This window comes from Mus musculus, chromosome 9 (assembly GCF_000001635.26).
Source record: "Mus musculus strain C57BL/6J chromosome 9, GRCm38.p6 C57BL/6J".
Lineage (NCBI taxonomy): Eukaryota > Metazoa > Chordata > Mammalia > Rodentia > Muridae > Mus > Mus musculus.
In genome coordinates, this window is record NC_000075.6 from 48,131,143 (window position 1) to 48,159,123 (window position 27,981).

General features: G+C 44.7%; 1 long non-coding RNA gene across 2 annotated transcripts; it reads right to left on the reverse strand.

Moving 5' to 3' along the window:
- Nucleotides 1-1,605: 1,605 nt before the first annotated feature.
- Gm40518 lies at nt 1,606-27,606 on the reverse strand. Of its 2 annotated transcripts, none has more exons than XR_870719.1 (3): nt 27,563-27,606; nt 8,127-8,266; nt 1,606-5,040 (listed from the first exon to the last, which is right to left on the reverse strand). It is a non-coding gene; the product is annotated as a predicted gene, 40518 (long non-coding RNA). The 2 variants fall into 2 exon arrangements; XR_870720.1 differs by lacking the exon at nt 1,606-5,040 and adding an exon at nt 7,258-7,629.
- Between the last annotated feature and the right edge of the window lie 375 nt (nt 27,607-27,981).

Sequence of the window (27,981 nt, forward strand, 5' to 3'; positions counted from 1 at the left end):
AGAGGATTATTAAAAAGTAAATTAATTAAATATATTAAAAATAAGAAGAGAATATGAAGTTGATGGGGTAGATGTAGAAGAAAGGATGTCTAGAAGGAGGAGGGGGGAGCTGGGTGGGTGGGATCAAAACACACTGCATACATGTTTGAAACTGTCAAAGAATAAATGCATTTTAACAAACATACGTGCTGGGTATTTTTTTTAAAGAAAGACATTATGTTTATCTTGTTCACTTTTATGTTCCCAACACGCGAATGGCACATGGTATACAGGAGGAATCCAGTAAACACTCACGAGTAAATAAACTAGCAACTGGCATTGTGAATTTAAAAATTAGGTATTTCTAAGGATCATATAGGCAGTGTTTATCGTTCGGATATATGTGGAAGGGCATCAAAACCACAGAGGCATAGGACTGGTGATCTCACAGGCATCCATCCTGTTTTTTGGAACTGCTCCTAATCACCAGGAGCCAGTCACCTGATGGCTTTCTTTCCATTGTCTTTCATTTCTCATAACTCATTCTCTTCCCACCCTCACTCCTTCCTGCTCCCCAGCCCCTTCTCAGTGAGCATCTCTAATGCACACAATGAGCCAAGTTCAGGATGAAAGCTTCGGGTCAGGAGTGACCACAGCAGAGGGAATGGAAGCTGGAGGAACCCTGGGGCAGGCACAGGGATATGATGGGTCCTTCATTCCCAGTTCTCTGTGTGCTGAGCAAGAACAAGGGAATGGGAGTGGCTTGTTTGGCTTTGCCTCAATCTTCTTCCAAATCTGCACTGTCACCTAACACCTGTCTTCTGGAGGTCACAGTCTGTTTGCACCTGCACTCTCTGTGGTGGCCTTGATGACTGCATCCCTGCTCTGGATGGCACAGGTGACTTTGGTAGGCAGCTTTCCTAGGTGACACAGGTGACTTTGATAGGCAGCTCTCCTAAATGACACAGATGACTCTTATAGGTAGCTCTCCTAGGTGACACAGATGTCTTGGTAGATAGCTCTCCTAGGTGACACAGGTGTCTTTGGTAGGTAGCTCTCCTAGAGTAGCACAGGTGACTTTCATAGGTAGCTCTTCTATTCCACTTTCCAAACACCTGGCATTTGCACATGTACACATAATGCCTTTGTCTGTCCACCGTGGCTCTGTTTCAGCTCTCTCTATTCAAGATCACTATTATTTGGATCAATGTATCCCTGGTACCTGAAAAATGCTTTCCTGTATCCCTCTCCTGTAAGTTCTGATGTATAATACATAATAGTTATGGTATTAAATACACGCTAAGCTACTTCGTGACAATACTTCTTTTTTTTCTTTTTAAACAAAGTATCACAATGAAGCTCAGGTTAGCATCCTAATGTTGGGCTTATAGGCACTGGCCACCGTACCCAGTGAGACATCTTGCTCTAAGCATTGCCTCAGTTTCCTGCTATTGTGATAAAAATTTGCTGAGCAACTTCAAGGGAGGAAGGGTACGCTTGTGTTCCGGCTCGCAAGCCCGGGTTAGAGTTTGACACTGAGAGCAAGTCAGGGCAGGAACTTGAAGCAGCTGACCACATGCATGGTGAAGATCGAAGAGAGAAAAATGGGCATCTGCACAGTTCAGCTCACTTTCATCTTTATTTCATAGGTTCAGCCTAAGGGATGGTGCCACAAACTTTGGGGCTGGGTCTCCCCACATCAACTAACATAATCAAGACATGCCCACAGGTCAACCTAGACAATTCATCAGTAAGACTCCCTCCCTCGGTGATTCTACACTGTGTCATGTTAACAGTCAGAACTAAGTGTCATCGTATCGACAAGATCTCCACAGGAAAACCATCATGGCTGCCAGGCCCGTGGACAGCAGTAGACACTTACCAAGATTTCAAACCTCATGATCGACAGTGTGTGAGTACACAGCAAACTCAGAAAGGCCAGCTTGCTCTGAAGCCTTCTTCCAGTAAAAATTACTACTTTGACAGTCATATACACATGTAGAATGTCTGAATACACGGGCCTATTCTCTCTCATGTCTTCCCCATCACTAGAAGTTACTTTGTAACAAGCATTTCCCTGTCTGATATCCAATAAGCACTTTACATGGGCTCTGTAACTTCCTTCTTCATTGTGTCACTGAAAGGTGGGTACCATCTCCATCCTTGAGTTAGTGAGGTCCAGGGACCTGATCACACCTAGAAAGTCTCTAGAGCAGACATTCACTGACTCCCAGAAACTGAAGGACAACATAAACTGTTGAGAAAAGTACAAGAGATAAGATTTCTCTATTATGAAAGTAAATGTAGAAGATATCATTAAAGTGTCTTCCTCATAAGGGCTCTGGGCATCTCACTTAGCCAGTTACTAGATGCCTGCCAAATTCCATGTGGCTTCTTTCATTTTCTCAAAGGGCCTGTGACAGTTACTACTACATATTAATTCCAGGTGTTACCATGTGCCAGACAATACACTCAACACCTCGCAAAAACCTTTTGCCTAATGTATCTAATAATGTTTAATGGCCGTAGTGATGGCTATGATGATGATGATGATGGCTATGTCTTTTTCCCATGGGGAAATCTAAGGATCAGGGTGATTAAGTAACTTCCCAGAGCAATAATAAGTTTAAATCATCTACCAGAGTCTTATCACTGGCCCAAAAAAAAAAAAAAAAAAAAAAAAGTTCCCTTTAGCCCTTAAGGAATAAGGCATGAGGTTCCAAAGTTCAGAGCACACAGGATTCTAGGGAGCTAGCCACATGGAAATTTAATTATCCAGGGGCTGTGCAGGAACATGTTGCTGACAGATTAGTCTTTTCAGACACAGAACCCACTTAGATGAGGCTGCTGCATATATCTCATGGACTGGGTTTCACGGTAACAGCTCCCTCTCCAGGTAAGTGGCTTGAATTGAAGCTTCTGCAGGAGACACCCAGATGTTGTGTTTCATCCTCTCGGTGTCCTGGAGTATCCTGTGTTGTGTGGTCTCACTGAAAACCATAAGATGCCCTTTCTCCTTACCTTCTAAGATGTAGCCTGATTCAAATCCACAGATCTGTGCTTCTTTCCCCCTAGGACCCATGGGGTCCCCAGTACCCTTTCCATCACTCGTAGGCATGAGACAGGCATGTAGACCTTCTCAGCACTGACTTCTTCCCTGCAAGGATGACCCCCTTGGTTGTGAGAAAGAGGAACAGTGGAGAATTGTCACAATGATTCTAAACATGATGATTTTCTTTTGTTCTCCAGAGATCTGAAAAGTACCCATATTAAAGTTTCTTTTCTTTCCAACTAAGTGAATTCTATGAGGACCTTTGCTGCCCTCCTTACCTGGAGGACATTGTCATGGAATTCTGGAAAAGTCCTTCTTGTTCCAGCACAAAGCAACTTCTCTCATTCTTACCTGAGTATCCTCTGAGAGGATACACAGCGCAATGGGTGGTTTACTCCCTAAGGGGGCTTTATTGATCTCTCTCCCAATATCTAGATGATGGTTGGCGGATGCAGCGCTGATCAGGTTTCGTACACAGTGAGCACGAAACCCTTTGACTAACTTGTACAAGACCAGGGTGATGTGACCTCCCAAGATGCCCAGGTTCATTAGGATGCCAGAGTCGTCTGCCCCTTGTTTTTGTTGTTTGTTTGTTTGTTTTGTGGCACTGAGGGTTGAACTCAGGGGCCTTGCAAATACAAGACAGGGCTGTGCCATGGAACTCTATCCCCAGCCCTGTGGGAGAGCAGTCTTAATGGCATATAATAATTCCACCCAGTGAGCAGTGCAATGGCTTTGCACGCTTTTATAGAGACAGCAAGATGTTTTGTGTACTACAGTGGTGGTTGCAAAGTAGCTTTGGGGTGACCGCGTTAGTGTTATCTCAAGTAATTTAATTTCTTTAAATGTGCCTTTATATCCCAAGCCCCCACATTAGCATGCCAAAGGTGGATAACTACTGGACCTGATTCATTGTTCTGTGATTACTGATGTCACCATTCTTTCAGAAGTATTTGTTGCGCCTCTACAACCTAATGGGCAAACCAAGGCAAATGATACACACAAGCTGGAGCTCTCCACCTAGAGGACTTCTACACGCTGGTTTTAAAATATGTACTGTGACCTCTGAGGGCACAGATGGAGATAGGAGAGGTCTCCATTCAAACAGAAGTGAGGGACAAAGCAATGTTCACTGGAGAAGAGGGCTCAGTGCCCAGAAGGGATTGGAGAAGAGGTGGGAAGATGGGGTGAGAGGGGGAGATGGGACTGAGACCTCCCCTTCTCCAGCTGTCAGTCAAGCTTCAAAGTTGTCTAGGTTCGGACACCTGTCAACAAAAATTTAACTGAGAGGAATCTCTCATCAAGAGGTTAATTGTGTCACAGAGCCACATTTCTGGGGCTGGAGCGATCCATCACCTGTGTAGGCAGTTTTGGCATCTGAAACTTCTTGGCTGTTAGGAAAATGTAGATACTTGTAGTGGCATTATTTCTAATTCCCAGCTTCTTTTTGGATATCTCTCATTCGGCCTCTCTCTGTATTGAAAACCTTTTAGCTTTTCATAGCCTTTCCAAATGGGCCTAGAATGCCTCCATCTTCCTTGGACCCTTGTCTCTCTGGCACCCCAGACCCAAGTTGAAGGTATTTTTAAGGACAATCTTTCTTCTACCTGGTGGGGAAGGTGGAATTCTCAACTCAGAAAATAGAATGCGGAACAGGCAGGATTCTCATTTTGCTTCCTTTGCAGGTGTAGCCTCTTCCTGTTGCTGTAGCTCCCCAGTGCCAGGAGCTCCCACTTCTTTGTGTCCGCTGCTTGGAAGGTTTCTGTGGCCACTCCACTGCCATGGCTCCATCTCTGGCTTCACTTGGCTGCTTTTCTCAGCCCAGCCCAGCCTCTTCTCCTTCCCATCCAAACTCTGCTCCCTTAAGCCTGACCTCTGTTCTCAGATGAGGTATGTACGGTAGGTGTCCTTAGCCACTTAGATTCCACACAGTCAGCTTCATAAATAAAGCAGGAGCAGAAATGGTTTCTAAATGACTTCAAATTTAACATGGGTGTTGTTTCTTCATCCTTTAAAGAGTGAGATTATGGATAGATTAATGATATCAACAGGAGCAAGTAAACGAAGGCATGGCAAATTGTACAAAAACATGACAGAGTCGAAGCTGGGAGTTCGTACACCTGAGACCGACTTGATCCCTGGGGAGGATGCAGAGGGTTTTTGTCTTGTGTGTTTACTGCAGGCAGATCTTGTCTTTGTCTTTATTATGTAATACCCAGTAGATACCATGAGGAAATTGGACCCAGAATCCAAGAGAAGCCTTTCCCTGGCAGTCACAGGCAGACTAAACAGAGACACTGTGGTTTACCTGCCAGTGGAGCAGAGACCATGTGCACAGGCGGATGTCACTGAGGGATGAATCTGTCAAGCCCAAGTCTAGCTGTATGTGACTTTAGGGCATCCCAAAAAATTAGGAAGTCTTTCCACCAATAGTGGAAACCAATAGTGTTGACAATCTTAAACCATGGGCTCTTGTAAGTAGGACATGCTGAATAAGCTAAATTATTGTCTGTAGAGAGGCCTGGGCTGCAGATTAGGCAGGCCAGGGCTTCATCTAACTCTGCAGTTCTCTCTGTGAAGCTCAGACTGGTTGCCTGACTGCTCTGGACCATCAGCCTTTACAAATAAAGCTGGGTGGTAAAGCCTACTCCACAGTGCTGAGATTTTCCATATGAAGACCTAGCCATGATACCTGGGTATACTGGCTTATAGTAGTACTTATTCTAGCTGTAAAGGCCTTTGAGAAGCAGAGAACGATTGTGTGTGTGAGAGAGAGAGAGAGACAGAGAGACAGAGAGACAGAGACAGGTATAGACAGAGACAGAGAGAGAGACAGAGAGAGAGAGATGGAGAAACAGAGACAGACAGAGACAGAGGCAAAGACAGAGAGACAAAGAACATCTGAACAGGCAAAAGTCTCTAGAACTAGGAGATGACGTGAGTGTGATTTCGATAAATTTACTTGGTAACTGTGATCATGAACTGTATGAAATTTTGATCCACAGAATGGGCCATACTTATGAAGGGCATCTAATAACACCTCAATTTTATAAATACGCTCTGCTATTTGTGTAAAGAGGAAGTGACACAATGAGTTATTTCTCAGAACTAAGCAATGTGCCATTGCATTGTGCCTTAGGCCTCTGCTGGTGCCATGAACACAAATATCAGGTGTATCACCTTCTCAGAAAACGTCAGGGCTGTTGAGAGAGAAAGACACAGGCAGAGGCTAGCAGCACCAGGCAGCGAATGCTGTGAGTGGCACTTACCATACATTTAGGAGCATGGAAACTGAAGAAGGGGTCAGAGAGACAGGCAGCACTTGATCTGGGCTGAGATTATGAATATCTGCACACCCATGGGAGTGTGCAAGGACAAGGGGACGAGGCCCACAGGTGAGGGTGGAGACTATCTAGTCTTCCTGTCCCAGGAAAGAATGTTAGCTCTCTAGAGCAAGCTTGCCAGATGAAGATCCAGCTTGCAAGTGCTTCATGCTCACTTGAACTATTTGTTGACAGACCATGGACAGCTCCTTCCTTATCCAGGGATTGGGCAATTTCTCCACTAAAGGAGCTCTCTCAGACTCGCAGTACCCTGTGGTTTGTCCGTTCAAATTGTTTTAGAAATGAAGGCACCTGCAACATAGGAGTGGAGGTGGACTGGAGGATGAGTTCAAACTGAGGAAGACTAGGATAGTGTGTACTGACCCCAGACTGTCCTGAGGAGCAGATGACCTTTCCTTCCCACCCACCTTGATCAACCATGAGTTGGTTTACTCAAAAGCACAAGTAGATTCTCTTGTTTAAATATTAATGTGCCTAAATGATATATGACTTTTGTTCTAACAAAATCCAAAGGATGGCCTTCATTCCATCATTTCTCCTTCTTTGGGTCTTGACTTCTTCACCTTTAAGATAAAGAATGAGTATGGCAGCAGTCTCCTTCGATCTGTCCAGTTCCAGGTCCAGAGCTGCATTTGAGTTTCTGAGCTCTGGTCCATGGGAACACATCCCACAGGAAGGTTGGAGAGTAGAGAAATGGTATGAACCAGAGGGATTTGGCCACCACGGGAACCACTGAACAACACTGCCGGCTGAAGGTGCAGCCTTGCTTCTATCGGAGTCGTCTTTGGGCAAAGAGCCCCTGTTTAGTGGTAGGCACTGGGAAACAGCCTGGTACTGGATTTTTCTCGGTCACATCTGCATCCTCAGCTCTTTCTTTGGCACATATTCTTTACTCAATAAATTCTTCTGGCTGACATGAGCGCCAGACCCTACAGGAAGCCAGCAGTTGACGATGAAAGAAGAGAATAATCCAGACCCATGTTTCACATGCCTCTGTCGTAACTAAGGTTATCCGTTCTGGTTGATTCTTTACCGTTTTTCTCTCAGAGGTTAAACTTATTTCTGGTCCTGTGGCTGGCCTTACTCAACCTATTCTTAATTGGCTTAGAGTAGAAACAATTCCCTCTCCTTAGACCATCCTTTCTTCTGTGAGCCATGGCTGGGTTGAGGAGTCCACAGGTACATGCGTTTGTTAGTTCATGTTATCTTTTTGATGGGCTAGTTCAAGTGGACCAAGATGCCACACTGTGGAGGCTAGAAAGAGGTTGAGAAATCAGTCTGAAGGTAAGACGGAAGCACCTCCCACAGGATAGTGACCTTCACAGGAAGCTAAGAAATGCAGGAGTGACCCCTCCCTCAACCCCAAGGACAGAAAGCTCCCTCTTTGGTGAATTTAAATTCAGAAGGATTTGACTGCATCCAACATGATGGCCTTTGACTAGTCAGCCAAGGCTCTCATCGGAAAGTCCTGAACCTCTATTATAGCAAAGTACTTTTTGGTAAAATTTCACATAAAATATGTATCAGACTATATTCTTGAAAGACAGCCAGGTAGAGTGAAAAGGGATCTGGAATTTGAAGACATAAATTTAACTTTTGGCTATATTACTTCTTAACTCTGAATCTCCTTCTTCATCAACTGGAAATACCTAACAGACAGCTAGTGTGAAGATTAAAAGAGAGCCTACATTTATTAATTCCAAAAATATCCATCAAGTACCACATATATTAATGAGGACAACACATATTACCTCCAGATGTAAGCCTCTAATTCTCGGTGGCTCAACACAGCAGAAACAAGGAAATGTTGACATAGGCTGGCAGGGTTCTTCTCCAGCCCGTGACAGAGAGATTCAGCCTCCATCCTGGGATGGCCCTCTTCATCACTCACCTGCCAATGTAAAGGAAGAAAGAGATGGGTGGGAAACACTGTATCTGCTGTGCCTTGGGCCAGAGGTGACACATCACTTCTATCCATGTCCTGTCTGTCAAACATTCGTCATCTGCTTACGATTTGGCTCCAAGGAAGGCTGGGAAATATTTCCATGTCTGAACCTTGGAAGAGAACTCTCAGTAGAGAGAACAAATAGCCTCAATTCTGACAGTGCCTGCTAGCATGAGAATTGAGACTTGAACAACACAGGGTCGCTGTCCTCAAGGATTACACAGCACAGAAGTGACTTTCCGAATACTATGGGCTCTTAGAAAAATGAAACTCCCTTTTGAATTCTCAAAAATTTGTCCTCTTTTCTATTGTCTGCCATTTATTTATATTATTTATATTCTCAAAATTCTGTGTCCTTATAACTTGGTTTCATGTTTGTTGGTTTCAGGTGATTCTCCTTGCTCGGGGCAGGCTCTACCTCCCTGTCAAATGTCATCTCACCATGCATACATTGTTCTTTTCCCCCCACAAGATAGTTATTGAGTAAGAGTTTTGTGTTTGTATCTCTTTTTGCCTTTTTAAAGAGTTATTTACTTAATTTTATGTGGATGATGTTTTGCCTGCATTTATGTACATCACTTCTGTACCTGTTGCCCATGGAGGTCAGAAGCTCCAGAACTAGAGTTAAAGGCCACCATGGGGGTGCTGGGAACTGGACACATACTCTTAATCAGTGAGTCATCTCTCCAGCCCAGTGGTTATATCTTTTTGCTTTCTCCACTCAGTGATGTTTCTGTCTTCTCTTCATCCATGGCCTTGCCAATGCACCTGCCCTCTTCCCTCAGTAGACTCCTGCTCTCAAAATCTCTCCTCCTGTGACAAGCAGGACTCAGCATTCTCCTGGGTAGAAGAGGCAAGCCCTTCCTTCCCGGATCCCGCCCCTTGTCTACCTGTCAGAGGCTTTTCTAAGAACTGGGAGAGCTAATTCCCTGGAGAACTGCCTTGGGCTCTAGGGAGAAGATGCTGTCCACAGAGTGGCCCAGCATGGACCCAAGAAACAGGAAGTCATCAAGTCAGAGGGTGACAATAGGAAATACAGACTGACACCGCTGTTGCTGTTGGGAATTCTCTCTAGGCTCTGTTCTAGGGTGGCCTCTGGCATCCCTCCTCCAACCTGCTGTCCCCTGGTAGAGGTAGGCACCATCAGGAAGAAAGGCCTACCCCACACTTGTCTGACAGAGCCTGCTCCAGACTGAATTCTTTTACATCCTGACAGCCAGGTCCTGCTGTGTTGGAGAACAATAACAGATTCAGCCTTCCGTGTTCATCATTACCCTGCACCTTTAATCAGGAGTGTTATCCGCAGCTCCTGCCCAGGCCTCATTTAGATTTCTTGTTTGTAGCAATAATACCCTTTTAATATGCTAAATGAGCAAGCAAATGAGCCTTCCTCCACTTGCGGGGTTTTTAAAAACATCCCTTCTTTAGTGGATGAAGGTCATTCTTTTGGCAGATTAATACTTAACTAGGAGGCCCTGTTTATTGTCTGGGGTCACTTCAGCGGCTGTCACAGCATATTAAAGAGCACAGGACTGCCCCTGCCAGAACAATGCAGCTAGGTGGGGGACACAAGAGGAGCAGCCACTCGCCCGGTTCCCTTCCTTGCCTCTCATTTAAACTCCACAGCCGTTATTAATACTTTAATTTGTAGTGCATTAATGAATTCTAATCCCCATTATGTGTTGAGCAAATGGGCCTTCAACAAGCTCTGTGCAACCCAAGTGGATCCTGACTGCAGGTTAGACAGACACACTAATGGTATTAGCAAGGGGTGGGGCATTCTTTAGAAGGGCTTGGGGTTGGGAAAGGACAGAGAGAGTGGACAGGAGATGGGATCCTGATGAGACTTAGCCTGAGCCCCTAGCCTCCTATGCTAGATTTACTCTTGGACTTTCCAGATATAGCAACCAATTTTATCCATTCTTGTTTTAAATTTTTCTTCAGACAATGAAGTGCAGATAATAATAGAGCCAATAGTATTTATTCATTGAGTGGTATAGCTCTTAAATGAAGTAAATACTCAATTTTCTTAGCATTTGCAGAAAACAATAAAGGCTAGCTATTGCTCTTCCCAACTTCTCCAGCAGGACAAGCTGGACAAAGTGAATACTTCCCTTGCACACCTATCTTCCTTCCTCCCTGCCTCCCTGGACCATACCTCTGAAAGTCTTATTTAGAGTTAACTTCTCTCCAAAAGCAGGTCCTATTAAGGGCAAGAACTGGGGCCTCCACAATCCTTTCTACTGGCCCTATTTAGTAATAGTTTTATCCTTGGACCAGTCTACGTATCCAGCCTCCATAAGCAGCCGAGTAAATGAAGCCTGGGTGGATTCATTACTTGTCTCATTGCTGTGGCAAAATATATGGCAGAAATCAAATTGAGGAAGGAGGGTTTGTTTCATCTACAGTCTGAGGGCACAGTCCACGTGGCGGAGAAGACACGACAGCAGGAACGTGAGGTGGATCATCACATTGTGGTGTTCATGGCCAGGAAGCTGAGGGATGATTGCGGGTGCTCACTCACCTTCTCCATGTCACACAGTCAGAGCCCCTAGCTCATGGAATAGTATTGCCTGCAGTGAGTGTATCAGTAAACGCAAGGCAGGATCCCTCACGGCCATGCACAGAGGTTTATCTCATGGTGGCTCTAGAGCCTCTAACGCTCACTGACAGTGATTACCTGTCACACAGACCCTGGACTTGTCCCTCTGATTTTCGTCTCTTCTCCTGTCCTTGGGACATGGATCACTGAGACTATAAGCCCTCTTCTTGCTGTGCCTAGGTCTTCCCTGTACCTTCATTACAGGAGTAGCCCAAGATGACAAAGAACTTGAAAGTCATTGACAACAAGTGTTCCTTTTCTCGGCTAATGTAACTCTGAGAGGTTTAGGAATGTCTGAGGCCACCCAGTCACCCTGTGATATAAGCTGCAGAGCCAAGCTCCCCTCCTCCCATCACATCTTTATATGTGACAACTACAGCCCCTTTCTACTGTTATAGTTTGGATCTTAAACGTTCTCCCCAAAACACTTGTTAAAGGCATTGTCCCTAGACTTTTGTGTAACAAGGAACTGATTGCACTTTTAGGAGGAAGGGCCTCGTGGAAGGCAGTTGGGTTGCTGGAGGTTTGGCCTTGAAGAGAATTATAGACCCTTAACTCAAACTTTTCTGTTTCCCAGACCGCCACAAGTGTGAGTAACTTCCACCGTTACAATGTTCTGCTTTGACACAGGCTCAAAGCGGCAGGGCTGACGGACTATATGCCAGAATCCTTGGAACTGTGAGCCTTCTTTAGCTTATCTCTGGCATTTTACCCTAGCAGCAGACAGTGACACACCCAGTCACCCAGCCAAAGCAATGAATAGACCAGATGGGGCTAGATGCTGATGCCAGGTCCCGTGGATGATCTTAGAATGCAAGGCAAACCCCTCCTACCCCAGCCCGGGACCATAAGCTGCTGAGTCAGGGCCTGGTCAGAACCTCTCTGCCCTTGGGGTTCTCAGAAGATATCGTTTATGAAACATTAATAGAGCCATAGATGAATCTAGAAAGTACCTCTGCTCTAAGGCAGAGAAAACTCATGGTAAAGGCAGCCCCTGAGTCCAACTGCATATGGGTTCCTGAATTATATCATGAAAGGCCAGCCCAGTAGGTTTATAGACCACACTGTCCCCAGTTCTTTGTGACTGTAGGTCCTATGCCCAAGACCTCTTGGAGAGCCCCTCTGTTAACAATCCTAGCAAGCAGCCCTATCCCATTATTTCTTATGCTTTCCCAGGACCCAGGATCCAGCTACTTGGAAAAGAAGTAGTCTTGATATATTCTCTTCTGCCTGATGTGCTTGTTATATGTTCAACTAAACTCCAACTTATGGGAAACCATGTGGAAATTTCTTTGACTCAATAGTGGCAGAGAAATAGCTTCCACGGTCCTCTCTGTCAGCTACTCCTCACAACACAGTGTATTTAATCCCTTTTACTGGCAGAGATGAAAGGGATCTGAAGTTCACTGAGTCAGAAGTCAAAAGACAAAGGAGGAGACAATGATAGATTAGGGTTCTGCTGAGGAAATGGGCTTTCTGGCCAAGCTTCTGCCTGGCTCTTCCTGATGCATTCATCTGAGGTCACCCAGTTTGGCCCTTCACATTCTCGAAGGGCAGTCAGATGCAATGAGAAGTCTTTCCTATGAAGGAGGAAGCAGGCTCAGACTTGCATGTTGATGGGTGGGTGTGGGTGCACCCAGACAGTTGGGTACTAAACTATGAGAGTCAACTTTGTAAGGGGATGGAGAATCCACATGAATGCGTCTACATGAATGCTATGTATATTTGTGACTTCATGTGTATGTTTACAGAGATAGGGTTAGTCATATGTGTTTGTTGTGGGGAGTCCTGTAGCAGTTTCTTCCCACATATAATGTTCTATTTCAGGGGAGAAACTCATTAAAATACAGAATGTTCTTAACAGAGGTGAAACATTCCAACCTGCAGGGAAGCTCATTAGAATCCGGAAGTAAACAACCCAATAGCTTCAGGAAGTCCCTGAAACAGATCATATTCACTAGCATATATAAGGTATAAAGACTACTGAGAGACACTCTCAGACAAAACAGGTATCCTGGAGGAGGCTCACACCACTTCAATTGTCTAGAAGCTGCAGAAATTAGCCAAGTGGCCTCAAAGAGACATCCTTCAACCTGTTGAGCTGCCTGCAAGTAGTGGAGCAGCCTCTATGTCCTCACCTTCATTAACCATAACCCATAGTGGTGGGCTTTGGGTGATAAAGCTGTCTTTGAGTCATTTCTGCTCTTTTTAGTAACCCTTCACCCATACATCTCTAACCTACATAATTAATTCACCAAGTTAAACTTTGACAATATCCTTACTTTGGTCTGTCATCCATTCCCTACCTGAGAGAAGCAGATATTTGTTCAAGTTTCCCCAGAAATATGGTCACATGACAACAGTATAAGAGAATTAGGCACACGTGAACATGTACATAAAGAGTGTACTTGTACGAGAATAAGAACACTTGAATGTGTTTCAACAGTATGGATGGGCACACTGACATGTTGAGACATTGTTCATGTGTGGAACTAGGAAATGAGTGTGTGTGGTATCTGTGCATGTGTGTCTTCAAGAGTAGGAATTGTATGGGAAAAGTTATGTGGTGTTAATGATTATGTTACAACTAGGATGTTGTGCTTGCATTTTCAAGATTGGGGTTGTATAAGTTTGAAGGTATATTTGAATTGTATCTTTTAGGTTCACCTAATATAGCAATGTGTGTGGTATGCATGGATAATTTATGTCTAAAGGTGGAAAGATGTAAGTGCTATGATTTTGGTGTAAGTGACAATGTTAGTGGAAGGGGTGTTCACGAGCAATGGCAACTGTGAGGATGACTGGTATGGAAGATAATCTGAGGTTAGGTATATATATATTGTCATATTTGGTACTGGTTTATAAACCATAATGTAAGCCAAGTGTGAAAGCTTGTTGTTAAACTTAGTTGTATCCAAAAATTAGATAGTATATACATAGTTCAATAAATTATATAGCAATACATTTAATAGATCATTAAAATTCAACACTTCCTAATTAATTTACAACTATGTCTCCAGGTAGTGTGTGTGTGTGTGTGTGTGTTTTCATGTGCACACGTCAGGGGAGGCAGAGATCTATGTAAAACATCTCTCTCCATATTCTCCATCTTACTTTTGAGACAGGTCTCTCACTGAACCTGGAGAGCTTCTTGATTCAACTAGGCTGGCTGGCCAAGGAGCTCCAGGAACTTGCCTATCTCTGCTCCCTCTTCCACCCCAGGGGTAGAGCACCATTTCACCCAGCTTCCTTGGAATGTCTTACATCCACTACATCTCTGTGGTGAAAATACAATGCACTGATGTACACGGCTCATCTCTTTCATGGCTTTGCATTGGTCTCTTGAAAATGGCCATGGTGGACATCTCAGAACCATAAATGCTTACAAGACTGACACATCAAGAAAAAGAAGAAGAAGAAGAAGAAGAAGAAGAAGAAGAAGAAGAAGAAGAAGAAGAAGAAGAAGAAGAAGAAGAAGAAGAAGAAGAAGCTGTATAAACGACTGATAAAAACTTCCCAGTTACATTGTGGGTACTTTATGAAGTGTGATTTAGAAATGTGTAAGTGGGTCGTTGGTGAATAAGTGTTTAGAAATGTTATTAATGAAGGTGCAATCATTAGCCTGGGATTAGCTATGGATCTCCCAAGGCTCTAGGGAAAGATGAAAGACGGTTTGTGAACTTGAGTAACACTTTCATTATCAGAAACTCAAATATCAACTATAAGCAACAATACACAGTGGCATTCATGGTGTCTATGTGTTTAATGCCAATAGAAATGTCATATAAGCCGGGCATGGTGGCACACACCTTTAATCCCAGCACTTGGGAGGCAGAGGCAGGCAGATTTCTGAGTTTGAGGCCAGCCTGGTCTACAGAGTGAGTTCCAGGACAGCCAAGGCTACACAGAGAAACCCTATCTCGAAAAACCAAAAAAGGAAACCAAAAAGAAAAAAAAGAGAGAAAAGAAAAGAAAAAAGAAATGTCATATATTTTCCTATTAATTTACAGTTCTTTGAGATATATCAAAGTATTACTTATAGCCTTTACACTATTGTTCTAAACAACCTATCACTGAATATTATTTAAAGCAGGAACCACAGATAGTGCCAAACCCAAGACTTAAAGATATTTGGAAATTGATTAGCTTTCTATCTAATCCTATATATTTTTGTTTCTGCATTAATAACTTTTTTCCAAGGGAGTTCATGGGTTTCATCAGACTGCCTAAGTTGTCAATAGCGCATGCGCACATGCACACACACACACACACACACACAAATTGTACAATGTTCTATGTAAATGAGACTGACAGAGCAAGGAGTGGGGTTAATGTGAGCGTGCATATGCATGGATATGTGTCCGTGAGCACTTGAGAGCCAGGATGTGGGAGTATAGCCAGCTGGTAGGCATCTGAGGCTGGCACATGAGTGAGAATGGGGAATGTTTATTGTCCATTCCTAGTTGGAGCTTCCCCCTTGGCACTAATAGCTTCAGTGAACCTGAGTCTGCCGGATGAGGGGGTAGGGAATACTCTCGCAATGAGTGGGCTCTAAACTGAACTTGAAGCCTCTGCCTTGAGAGAAAGACTTGCTCTAAAGTCCTTTTTATACAATTCCTGTTAACATAAAATAAATTTACACTCAGACCCTCCCGCTGTCTGGCTGAGGCTGGCCAGGGAAGCCTTCTTCCCTGGACTTACACATCTACCACTGCCTTCTCCCTGCAGAGGGCTTCAGACTTCTGTGGACACAGGCATTTTGGTTTCCCCATTGGCCTGCTGTTTCATTTGTCTTTCTCTAGACACATGAAAGCCAGCTCTGGTAAGCTGCAGCTAATCCCTCTTGGCTTAGCTAAATACTCCCTGCTTTCAGCCCCTTGGCCTTGCATATGCCCTCAGATCTTCCTCCAAATGACATCAATCCCCATTTGACCACCTCCACAGCTTTGCTTCCTGTCTGGGCACTGGCCAGCTTGACTCAACCAGGGGACAACTTTAATGTTCTCCCAGAGAAGCCAAATGGGAAGCAAAGATGAAGGTAGGAAAGAGGGGGACGTGCTCTTCCAGCAGCCGGCTTTCAAAGGTCGCACAAACCAGAGTGGAGAATACTATAAAAGTTGTCTTAAGATGTTTGCCTTGCCAAAACTAACAAACAAAAACTTCATTTCTTATACCCATTTTGATTTTTTTCTTTTTCTTTTTTCCTTTGTTCTTTTTTTCTCTCTCTCTTTTTTTCTTTTTTGATCATTGACCTTGTAATGATGGGAGCACTTTCCCTGGACCCACCACACATCCTCCTTAAAGTGAGATGCTCTTCAGTTCTTCCAAAGGATGGTCAGTGGACCTACCTGTAAGCTTCTGGATGAGATGCAGCCCTTCACCCTGCTAAAATCATGTCTCGCAGGGATCCTTCAAAAGCTGGTCCAACCCCAAATCCCCTCAGGCTCAGCTTAAGCCTCTTGATCAGCTCTCAGAGGCAGCAGAGCAATACTGTGTGATCTTCCGGTATTGGAAGCAGCAACCAAGACTCTCTTGATGCAAACTAGGACACCATGCAACCTGAGAGCAGCACTGGGGCATGGCCTTGAAGAGTCCCTGAATGCTGAAAGTCTGTGCTCCTCTGGAAAGATTATAGAGAAAGTGTTTTTGACTAATAGGTTGGCTGCCCACTCTTGCCCTGGTACAACAGTGTCCTCAGATGAGGGCTGCACACATGGCTTAAATGTACACCAAGCCTTTAGAGTCCTTTTCAGCGTCTTATGTAAGTCTAATATCCAGAGAAAAAACAGAAGGAGCCCCACATTCTCTGAGGAGCATGGAACCATCCTATTCTTCAATGTATAAGAAGCCCTGCTCATAGTAGAGTTGTGTGTGTAAAATCTTACACATATTTTGAAGACAAGAATTGCAACCCTGGCTGAGGAGATGCCTCAGCCAGTAAAGTGTTCGCTGTGCAAATAGGGGGACTTGAGTTCAGAGCCACAACACCCATTTTAAAAGGCAGGTGTAGCCATGGCTGCCCCCATTTGTAACCCCAGCACTGAGGAGCAGAGACAGGAGGATTCCTGGAGCTTGCTGGGCAGAGTTCTACTTCCTCCAGCTAGGCTCTACCTCCCAAAGGTTTCACATCTTCTCAAACATCACCACATGTTTGAGAAATCGCATCTTTATATACATGAGCCTGTGCAGAACATGTTACCTCCAAACTCTGACTCCTAGATACTGCAAACAATTCCTTCATTCTCCACAGGTATTATTGGTTAGAAAGTCTTTGAACCCTTGTACCGAAACAGCAACTGCAGTAGCAGCAGCAGCAGCAGCATTAGCAGCATTAGCAGCATTAGCAGCAGCAGCAGAAGAAGCAGTAGTAGCAACCACCACCACCACCATAACAACAACAACAACAACAACAAAATAATCCATCTAGAAAGCCTAATGAGTTCTCTCAGGAACCTGACTTAAGATGGGAGACAAGTTGTCTTCCACTTAATAGCTCCTTAGAAACTTAGAGTTCTACATCAGATAGATGGGAGGCTTTAGCCTGCCCAGGGTTAGCATGGGGCTCAAGCTACCTGGAGTTGCAGTAGAGGCAACTGGGGGCTCATTGTACATTCTCCTGACCAAGTGTTTGTACTTGTGTTCGTCCCATTAACTAAAGAAAAGCACTCTTGAAACTTTAGTGAGAGTCCCCAAGCATCCACAGTCCCTTTACAGATCTCAGCAGCCTTCCATATCTCTTAAAACCAAGACACAGACACAGCTACAGACTGCTAGTTGTATTTCTTATTTCAGAGGAGACAAAGGCTTGGCAGACACTGTAGAAGCAACATAACACCCTTCCCAACACATATTCCTCCAGGGTCTCAAAGCTTTGTCAGGGACAGAGATCAAGGCAGCTCCTCAGTTTCCTACATCAAACAACAGGAATCAATCTCTACTCTCCTCCGTGTCCCCCCTTCCTGGATTACAGAATGGATACAGCCACCACTTAATAAAGAGCATAGATCCAAGGGGCTGGAGAGGTGGCTCAGTAGTTAGGTGCATTTGCTGCTCTTGACCTGAGAAGACTGTATGAGCAGGCAGTTCATAATGGCCTGTAAGTCCAATTTCAGGGGATCCTTAGAAATCTCCTGCCCTTAGAAGGCACCAAGCATGCATGTGATGCATATACATATACATGGGTACTTGCACATATGCACACAATAATAAGTAAATTTAAAAATAGGAAGAGAAAATAGCTTTAGAGGTTGCTGATACTATAAGCATGACTAATACTTATGTCACTGAGGAAAATTCCACAAGCTTTCTAAGCTTAGCATCCTCTTTCCCATGACCCAATGATTAGAACTTTGTTGTGTGGTTAACCCATATAGAGCAATCAGCTCCAAGCCTAGACACCAGTTCTCTCCAAGCACTGCCCATGACATTGTCATGGTATGTCCTTGCCTTACACTTCCATTCTGTCCTATGGATTCTGTGGGTTTCTTCCGGGATGTTGCTATGCTTTCCACACATACCTTCCTCATGTAGAAATGTGTAGAAGCAGCCGTGGTCACAGATACTTTCACAGTTGGGATTTTGTAGATGGAGATGATGGTGTATCTGGAAATATTTTTCACCAGCTCTTGGGATGGTTGGGAAGTTAAGCAGTGTCCCTAGGCTCTGAGAAGCTTCCTAGGGCCTTGATAGAAAGCTGCCAGGGAATAGAATGAAGACCAAAGAACCCTGGAAACATCTGATTCAGACAGCGCAGACCATTCATCCACCAAGAAGTTTATAGCAGGCAGTTGGTGAATCTAAGCACCTTGAGAGCAAAGCCTTCAGAAGTTCCTTGGAGTAGAAGGCTGATTGGTATGCCTGAGTTCAAACATGTAATTCATGCTTAGGGGAATGGGGTGCAATTGGCAAGGGAAAACTGCTGGGGAGAGCACATCCAACTTGAACTTGGACACTGAGAGTTTTCATTGCCCATCCTCTTGCATAATCTCTCTTCAAGCATTTTCGTGTTGAATATTTGCCTTGCACTACCAAAGCTTCTTCATAGATAGGCCATCCTCCTTTGAAGCCCATCACTTCTCCACTTCCTTTCCTTATCTTGTAAGTGGCCCTGGGATCTGAGAATGACTTCTCATTGTAAACCTCTCCCGGATCCTATGAGAACACCCTTAATGCCTACAATAGTCCCTGACAAACGTTCTTGATCATGTTTGAAAAGAGATGTCAAACAAATCTCCTTATAGCCACACATGATATGCTTAGGGTGAAGAAGCCCCATGGAGTTATCCTCTCTGCTAACCTGGTGGGGATAAGGCTAGTTACAGACCCTCCCCAACAAACCAGTACCCTTCATCTAACTCCTCCTACATGGGGCATCTCTAAGAGATGCATTGAGAGAAGGAAGAATTATAAAGCTTGACTCAAATCAAAGTAGTTCTTTCCCCATTTCCCCTCCATCTCATCTAAGATAGCAGTGATAAAACTATCTTAGAGTGAAAAAATACAGACCTGAAACAAAGAGAAACAACTCAGAAGGTGAGAATTAATTCCGTCATTGGAGTGAGGAGGAAAAGTCCTATCCCTCATAGAAGGGATGCCATGTTAAAAGAAAGGAGCAGTATTTTACACAACTGGAGAGAACATGCTGGAACCTCTTGAGGGTTTGATATAAAATTCAGTGCATTTTACAAAGACATTAAGCACATTTGCTGTGGCTTTTGTTTTTACCTTTATTTACGTGTGTGTGTGTGTGCCTGCTTGTCTGTATGTGCACCAGGTATGAACAAGTATTTTCAGAGTCCATAAGAGGATGTCAGATCCCCTGGAACTGGAACTGCAGGCGGTTTCAAGCCACCTAATGTGGGTGCTGGGAACAAAGGCCAGGACTTCCATACAAGCAGCAAGCACTCTTGCCCACAAAGACGTTTCTAAGCCATCATTTTCATAATTTAGTAACTTAAAAGCAACTGTTGCATAGATGAATCTCACATAGATCAAGGAGCACATCTCATTGAGATGTAAACTTAGGAATCAAAATTATACATGCGTACAATTCCCCAGCTTGTGACCCGTAGACCCTTCTCCATTATTTTTCCAAGCCCACTGAAAGTACATGACATGTAGTTTACCTTTGTAGGTTGGTATCCACTTAGAACCACAAGGCTGGCATTCACTTGTTCCTGTTCTTTGCATTCTTCATTCAACCTTTTTCAGGGAGTAGTAACTTCTTTAGGTACTGTGTCTAACATGTGCAGTATGTATCATATGCACTGTTTATGACCACAGCATGACCTTAGATTTATGGCTGGCTGGAACCAAACCACCAAGATAGTACCTAACATAAGGAAATAGTGTCCGTGACTCATCAAGGCAGCAGAAAGCGATAAGTATGAAAAAAAGAAGGCTGAAATCCGTCATGGTTTTCCAGTCACTTTCTCCACCTGCTCTGGGATTCTGGTATGGTTGGCCTGGCTTTTCAGTGGGTAAAGACCCAGTGACCTTGAGAAATAACTACCATGACCCTAGGCAGGCCAATAGCTCTACACTCTGGGACTGCATCCTGGATGCACATTTCTCTAGCAGCCCCTACCTCTATCCCAGTCTCTAGAAACATCATGGCTCCCTTCTGTGTTGGCTCATTTGTGTCAGCACCTATGCACACTCTGACATCTCTCTTACTAAAGCGACTTCCCTTGACCTGTTCTGCTAACAATCACCTCCACTGCTCTTTCCCTTTAAAACTGCAAACGCTGTTGTGGTTTGGTAGTTTGAATGTGAAATGCTCCCTCCTAAGCTTGTATGCTTGAACATTTGATCCCTAGCTTGGAAACACTGTGGAGCCTCAAAGGGGCAGGGCCTCTCCAGAGGAAGTGGGGATGGGTTTTGAGACCGTATAAGCCCAGCCTGACTTTCTGTTCTCTCTTCTTTAGTATGGATGCTTCCTGATCCTGCCACTATGTCTCCCCTGCCAGGATGGAGTGTATCGCTCTGGAATAAAATGAACCCTTTCTCCCTAAAGTTGGTTTTGTCAGATTGTTTTTTTTTAATCACAGCAGTAAGAAAGTAACTAAGAAGTGTCTGCTCTTACGTTCTCTAGTCCCTCTCATCCGTTCCCTGCATATCCCACTCCAGTCTGGACCTTTTCTCCCTTCACTCCTTCAAGCCTCTTACCAGGACTACCCCAGCCTTGCCAGTCTTTCTCATGACTCACGCTATCTGATGTCTTGATAGCAATATCTATACACTGGATCCCTACCTTCTCTCTACCTGAGCCTTGGATGACCATATCCACTAGTTTTTCCACTAGGCTTTCTAACTGCTTTGTCTATAGTTGCTTTTGCTGACTCCCCTTCCTACACCCAACCTCTAAATACTGAAGCATATCAGGGCTCAGCCATGGAGGTCTTTCTTTTTCTACCTATCCACTTATTGCCTTAGGGAGAGCTACTCCTGTAGCTTTAAATACCATTCCCCAAGCAGTCTCTCTGCTCTGTTCCACATCTGTATACTCATAGATGCCTACTTAACACCCCACATCTGTGACAGGCATCAGGAGGTGTGTAGGTTCAAGGACAAGTTGCTGAGATTCCTACCAAATATCTCAGTTCATGGCAACTGTCTTCCCTTGGTTGCTCTGCCTCAAAGTCTCAGAGCTGCCCACAACTCTGTTGACCTGTCAGAAATGTCCTTAAAATATGCTTTTCAATATATAATCAATATTCAGCCCCTTCTCACCATCCCCATTGCCATATTGCACTCCCAGCCACTTTTCTGGCCAGAATTTTTACAACAGACTTGAGATGGTTTGTATATGCTCGACCCAGGGAGTTGCACAACTAGAAGGTGTGGCCTTGTTGGAGTAGGTGTGTCACTGTGGGTGTGGGCAATAAGACTGTCATCCTAGCTACCTGGAAGCCAGTATTTTGTTAGCAGCCTTCAGATGAAAATGTAGAACTCTCAGCTTCTCCTGCACCATGTCTGCCTGGATGCCACCATGTTCCTGCCTCCATGATTATGGACTGAACCTCTGAACCTGTAAGCCAGCCCCAGTTAAATATTGTCCTTGTAAGAGTTGCCTTGGTCATGATGTCTGTTCACAGCAGTAAAACCCTAACTAAGACAAGACTCCTGATTATTCTAACTCTGCTCTTTGCCACTATGTTGTGTCTTCAGCACGGCAGCCTAGCCTAGACTCAAGATCTAGGTCCCTTAGGGTAAAGCCCAAGTCCCTCATTGCGCCCCAGGCCACGACTGACCTGGCTTCCCATTTCTATTATGACTTTGTCTGTTGCTGTCTATTGATTTGTTCCAGTCACAGCGTTCACGTAAATACTTCTAGGGTACTTCTGTTCCAGGGCCTTTGCACATGCTTTTCTTTCTATGTAGAATACTCTCCCCAAAAGAATCCATATGGCCAGCTCCCTCACATTCCATCAAATATCACTTCTGTCAGTATGTCATGTTTTCAGTCCAGTGTCTCGAATTTTAGCCCCAACTCTTATATATCTTTAAAATTTTATTCCTTCAGAATAATTTTTTAAAGAAATATCTTACCATTACTCCATTCTGTATATCTAACTTAGCCCGTCTTTTACTATATAATTATTTATCTTGTTTATGGTTGTCTCTGGACAGACAATAAATCACAGGAGGGTAAGGACCCTTGGTGGTTCTAGTTAACCCTAGACCTTCAGCACTTGGAAGAGTAGCTGATATATCACCAACGCTCAAGAAGCATCAGGAGAGTATATTGAACGTTGAGATGGAAGGAAAACATAAACCAGAAAAATCACCTACCTAACAGCATTACAAAAGGGGCTCAGAGAACATTAAAGACTATAAAAAACCCAAGTGACTGAATGCTGGATTCTAGACCTCTGAATCTTGTCCTTAAAGTGCTTAATAAAGTAAAATATTTGCTATTGTCTTCTGGGGACCGGGAGAGGAAAATTGCAAATACTGCAGAAGTATGAGGTGAAGCCAATGATAAATCAACTGGGATATTGCTTATCATGCTTTACTATCAGCAATAATAAGACACAGCACAAGCCTTGATGCAAGCATCATTATGGGCCTTCATCAAGCCGAGACTTTCCCGCAGGCACTTTGGGTCTGCCTCCCGGTCCGTGAACACGTGCTCCGTGTGCAGGTGCTAAACGATTCTTAGCAACTTACACAGGAAGTCTGTCTGCAGAACTGCATGTTGGATGGAGGTGAGAAACGATGAGCTTGCACCCAGTATGGGAAGTGATTTCTCTCGAGGGTGAGTTTCATAGCAAACATTAAGTCCACTTGTAAGCAGGCTTGAGACCTGGGTGCTAATTGCGAGAGCTTACTGGGTCAGCAGTAAGGGGAATCTTCCAGCAGGAGATAGGAATATATGGAGAGAAAAAATATGCCTGAAAAAAAAATAGGTAAATGCTTCCACGGAACAAAAGGGCCAAACTTTTGTCTTTCAGCTGTTCCACTCATGGGCAGATGTTGTAGCTGGTGATCAACAGAAGCATGTGACATGCAGGTCTCTTGGTATCCATTGCTGTGCTTCTTACATCTTGCTTCTGTTGGTACCAGCAGCTCCTGACTCTTTCCTCCTGCCTGAGGTCTTGACTTATATCTTCTGGTTGTTCTTGATTTCCCTGTTCCCACCTCCACATTGCTTGGGGGTCTAGAGTTAGAATATCTAACTTGATCTCCCCTGTTTTGTCCCTTGAACACAGGATACTATATCCTTTCCATCCCCAGTTCCAGAGCCTAAATCCCCATAAGAAAGAGGAGAAGGATGGCTGGCCAGCTGAATACCCAGCTGAATATCTATATATGCACCCGGCATACGGAAATCGGGCAGCCAGGGTCACCTCATCATACCAGCATCTCCGTGTTCTTTGTTTAATTCAACAAACTCCATGGCAACGCAAGGCCTGCTCAGCTTCCCTGAACCCTCCCCGACCTCCCTGTTAACAACTCTCTCACTTAGCTAAGTGTGTGTGAGTCTCTTTCCCTCTCTGTAGCCTTCTTTGATGTCTACATAAAAGCACAGATGTGGGGTAGTCTCTCCCCACACGTGGAACAATTTGGGGGAATAAAATAAGAAAAGTCAAGAGTCTTAGGTGAGGAACTGGTCTCTGCTCTTAACAGAATGCTCTGGAAGCTCACAGTCCCTTGAAAACAGTGTCTGCCACTGGCACTTGCATTTAGTGAGATGCTGACACCATATATGCTTTTAAGGGAGCTAGCACAATGGATCAATGTTAATGTCACTTAGGATACCTGACAGCTTGGTGTGAGAAGACTATCTTTGTCCTTCCCGGCCAAGAACCCAGATGGACATTTAACATGTGGGTCTGCACACATCTCCATCCCCCAAAAGTAGGCTTTTCTGAGCATGACGAATATGTCGAATGCAGTAATTGGAAAGTAGCGATCAACCATGTCACTGTTCCATTGATATATCTTGATTTTTTTTTTACACGATTCTTTTGCTATGGTGAAGATTCTCTTTTGTTGTTTTACTTCGTCAAATGTGCGTGGAGTGGTAGATGTTTTGTGAAGTATGGTCTCCTAGACCAAGCCATTTGACACACAGTGTCTTTAAAGGGGATGTCCTTCTGGAAAAAGTCACACCCAGAGCTCAAGGGTCATGAGGACCTTGTTTGTGCCAAGAAATGGTCCAAAATTCTTTGGCCCTAAGTCCAAGGTTTTTTCTCCTAATCCACTCTGTATCTTCATGGTCATGTCTAGGAAGGTACAACCTGCAGAATGTGTGAGTGCACGCGCCACGAAGATGTGATAATGGGATGCCATGCTGCCCTGTGGGCCATGCATCGATGACAGGGAGTATTGGTGTCACCTCATCCGGATGCTTTTCTCTCGGGCCATCTTTCCAAGACAGAATCAATCTCCTCACCTCTGTTCTCCTGTGCCATGTAATTCAGAAGTGCTAGGAAATCACTTATAAGCTTGTAGTACAGGTGGGTGCAAAGGGTGGCCTGGCTGCCACTAGACTATGACAACTCTGAGGTTAAGCAACACTCCCCTGAGGCCTGCTCTGGGCAGAGAAAAAGCCCTCTGACTGCCACGAAGAGTTCAGGGACTCTGTTCCAGGTGTCAAGTACCATCTCATGATTTCCCCAGAGCTGGGCACAACATGGGAAGCCATCTGACCCTTTCCTCTATGTTGAGTGCAGAGTTTTGTGGACATATCTGACAATCAGAAGTCCTCACAGAATGCAAGCCTGAAGAGAGAAACAACCCTGATCAGGGAAGCTGGGCTTAGCCATGTGACCTGAGGGGTTCAACGACAAGGGACCCTCATGCTGGGTGGTATCTGGAAGCCTGCTGCTCTTCATTGCCCTCATGTTCTAGTGAATCTGTGTCCCTGTGACAGAGAATGGAACCCTGTGTGATAATGTGCCCCAGGTCCTCTTCTGTTGGCCCCTTTGCAGGGTCCAGGCCCTACAAGGCTCTAAAAGGCAGTTGTTTCCCCACCAGCTGGGCTGTGATCAGTAGTTTGGCAGAGAGAAACACCCAGGAAATTCATAATTACAGTGCTAGGAAGAATTCACAAACACATGTGTGCACGCACACATGATAGATACAGTTATTTACTCTTCAGAGGCTTCCAAGTTTTAGAGATCTACCAAGAAGGTCTCTGAAGGAGCCAAAAGTCGTTAACATGGCTGTGTGTAACACTCTCTAGCTCTTTAGGAACCAGTATAGAGACACCAGAAGAAGGAAGACTGCGACTATACTAGATACAAAGAAAATGTGTAGAACAATAGCGTTGAGGTTTTTCAAACTGAGGTGATATTTTTATGGGTGCCCCCTCTAAGCTCTCAGGCTTCCAAGAGAGAATCAGGTTTTGTCTTCATAGGAGTGCAAATTAGTGATGATCACAGATATTGATTGCGTCTGTGGTCTCCCTGGTCAATGTGTTTAAAATTTGTTTCTAACTTGATGTAAAATACATGTTATAAAAATCTAATATCTTTGCTTCCCTAAGTGTCTTAGTTAGGGTTTTATTACTGTGAAGAGACACCATGACCAAGGCAACTCTTATAAAGGAAAACACTTCATTGGGGAGCTGGGGCTGGCTTATAGTTTCAGAGGTTTAGTCCATTATCATCCTGGTGGCAAACATGGCCATCTTATAAGAATACTGTGATTACATCAAACTATTCAGATGGCCCAAGATAATGTCTGTGCCATTTTGGACATTTTATGTCAACCACAGTTCCATTCTGTCAGGAAAGGCATCATATTCATGGGGCATAGGACCTAAACCTGCTGGAGGGACTGCTATTCTGTCTACTACAGAGATCTGGGCCCAACTGGCAAGGGCAAACTTGTAGGGGCAGGCTTGAGTGTCTACCTTAAACAGAATCAGAAAGCTGAATAGAAAGGTGCTGCAGATGCAGAGGACCCCAATGTAAGTCAGGGTTTGGGGGCAGAGTAGAACATTGAGGCTGACAGAGAAGGATTTTTGATGAAGGAAGTGTGAGAGGTAGTGGGTATTATTGGAGGTGTTTCTGCAGGTTCTGGTGTCAGGCAGGGCTAGCTAGCCACTCTGAGGGTCCTAAATATCCCCCAAGAAATGTCTTTGGAGGTCTGTACCCTCAGCTGGGTCGGCTGTGGATCACCTCCCAGAATCCCTTTTTTAAAAACATGCTTTTTAACGAGCACTGAGATAGAATAGGAGTAAATCATATCAGATCCTTATGTGAGCATTTTCCTCGTCGTCCCCTGCAGCTGTCAGTAACGAGGAGTACATAAAAGTGACACTTAGGAGCTGGAGGGCCTTAATGCAGAGGGGTGTTCAGTACTGAAGTTTGGTGGCCAACACCAGCCCTACTTCTGCAAGAAAACTGCACAGCCAGCTGCTTCTAGAAAACCCAAGAGACGACAGAAGGTGTGCTATGTCCCCAAGGATATACCTCTTGGTTCCTGTCCCCATCAGCATGTTAGAGAACAAGACCTGGCTGGGGGGTTGGGGGGGGGGAACAGGAGCTTCCTCTTCTCTGATTTCCTTCCCCCTTGTCTTGCATGGGCAGATAGGGCCAGTGGGGATACAGCAGCTGTTAGCTCTGCTATGAAGGTCTCAGCGCTTTTTGTTGCCAGAATCCCAGGCCCTGTACCACCTGGTTTGGGGCTTTGGGGAGCATAGGAAGCAAGGGCAATTTGGGCCCTGGACTAAGTAGTCATGGTGCACTCTAGTGCCCCTCTTCCCCGCCCCCCCCTTACTTTTCACTAAGCAGCAGCCAGACAGCTAGGAGCTTTTCAGTCAGTCCAGAGTTCCATGGTGATGCCATTAACTGATCCTTGTTGGTTACCACCCTCGACTCTTTTGCTGTTTGATCGTCTGAAAATAGGTAGTTAATTAATCCTGGGCCTTCCCTGTCAAAGTCATCATATCTACTTGGTCTAGGAATCTCCTCCTAATCACACTTACTTCTTCTACCCGTAGCCCCTGCCCTCAGCTGATTCCCCTCACCCCTAGCTGATTCTCTTGTGGTCGAATCAAAACACATATCAGAGCATATCACATCTGTGCAGACACCCAGCAGCTTGGCTTAGAATAGAATCTGGCTTTCTCACTGTAGTCAGATGGGCCCTTCCTCATCCGTTCCTTCTGTCTCACCTCCTCTTACCTCCATCTTACACGCATTCACGACCGGCCAGGAAGAACGCAGCAAACCGGAATCTTCTGCGGCAAAGCTTTATTGCTTACATTTTCAGGAGCCAGAGCGCAAGAGCGCAAGAGAGAGAGCAAGAGTGCAAGAGAGCAAGAGCCAGAGCAAGAGAGAGAGAGGCGAAACCCCGTCCCTTTTTAAGGAGAATTATCCTCCGCCTAGGACGTCACTCCCTGATTGGCTGCAGCCCATCGGCCGAGTTGTCATCACGGGGAAGGCAGAGCACATGGGGTGGAGAACTACCCTTGGCACATGCGCAGATTATTTGTTTACCACTTAGAACACAGGATGTCAGCGCCATCTTGCAACGGCGAATGTGAGGGCGGCTCCCCACACCTCCATTCCACTTCCAAGTGTTCCTTGTCGTTCATTCTTGT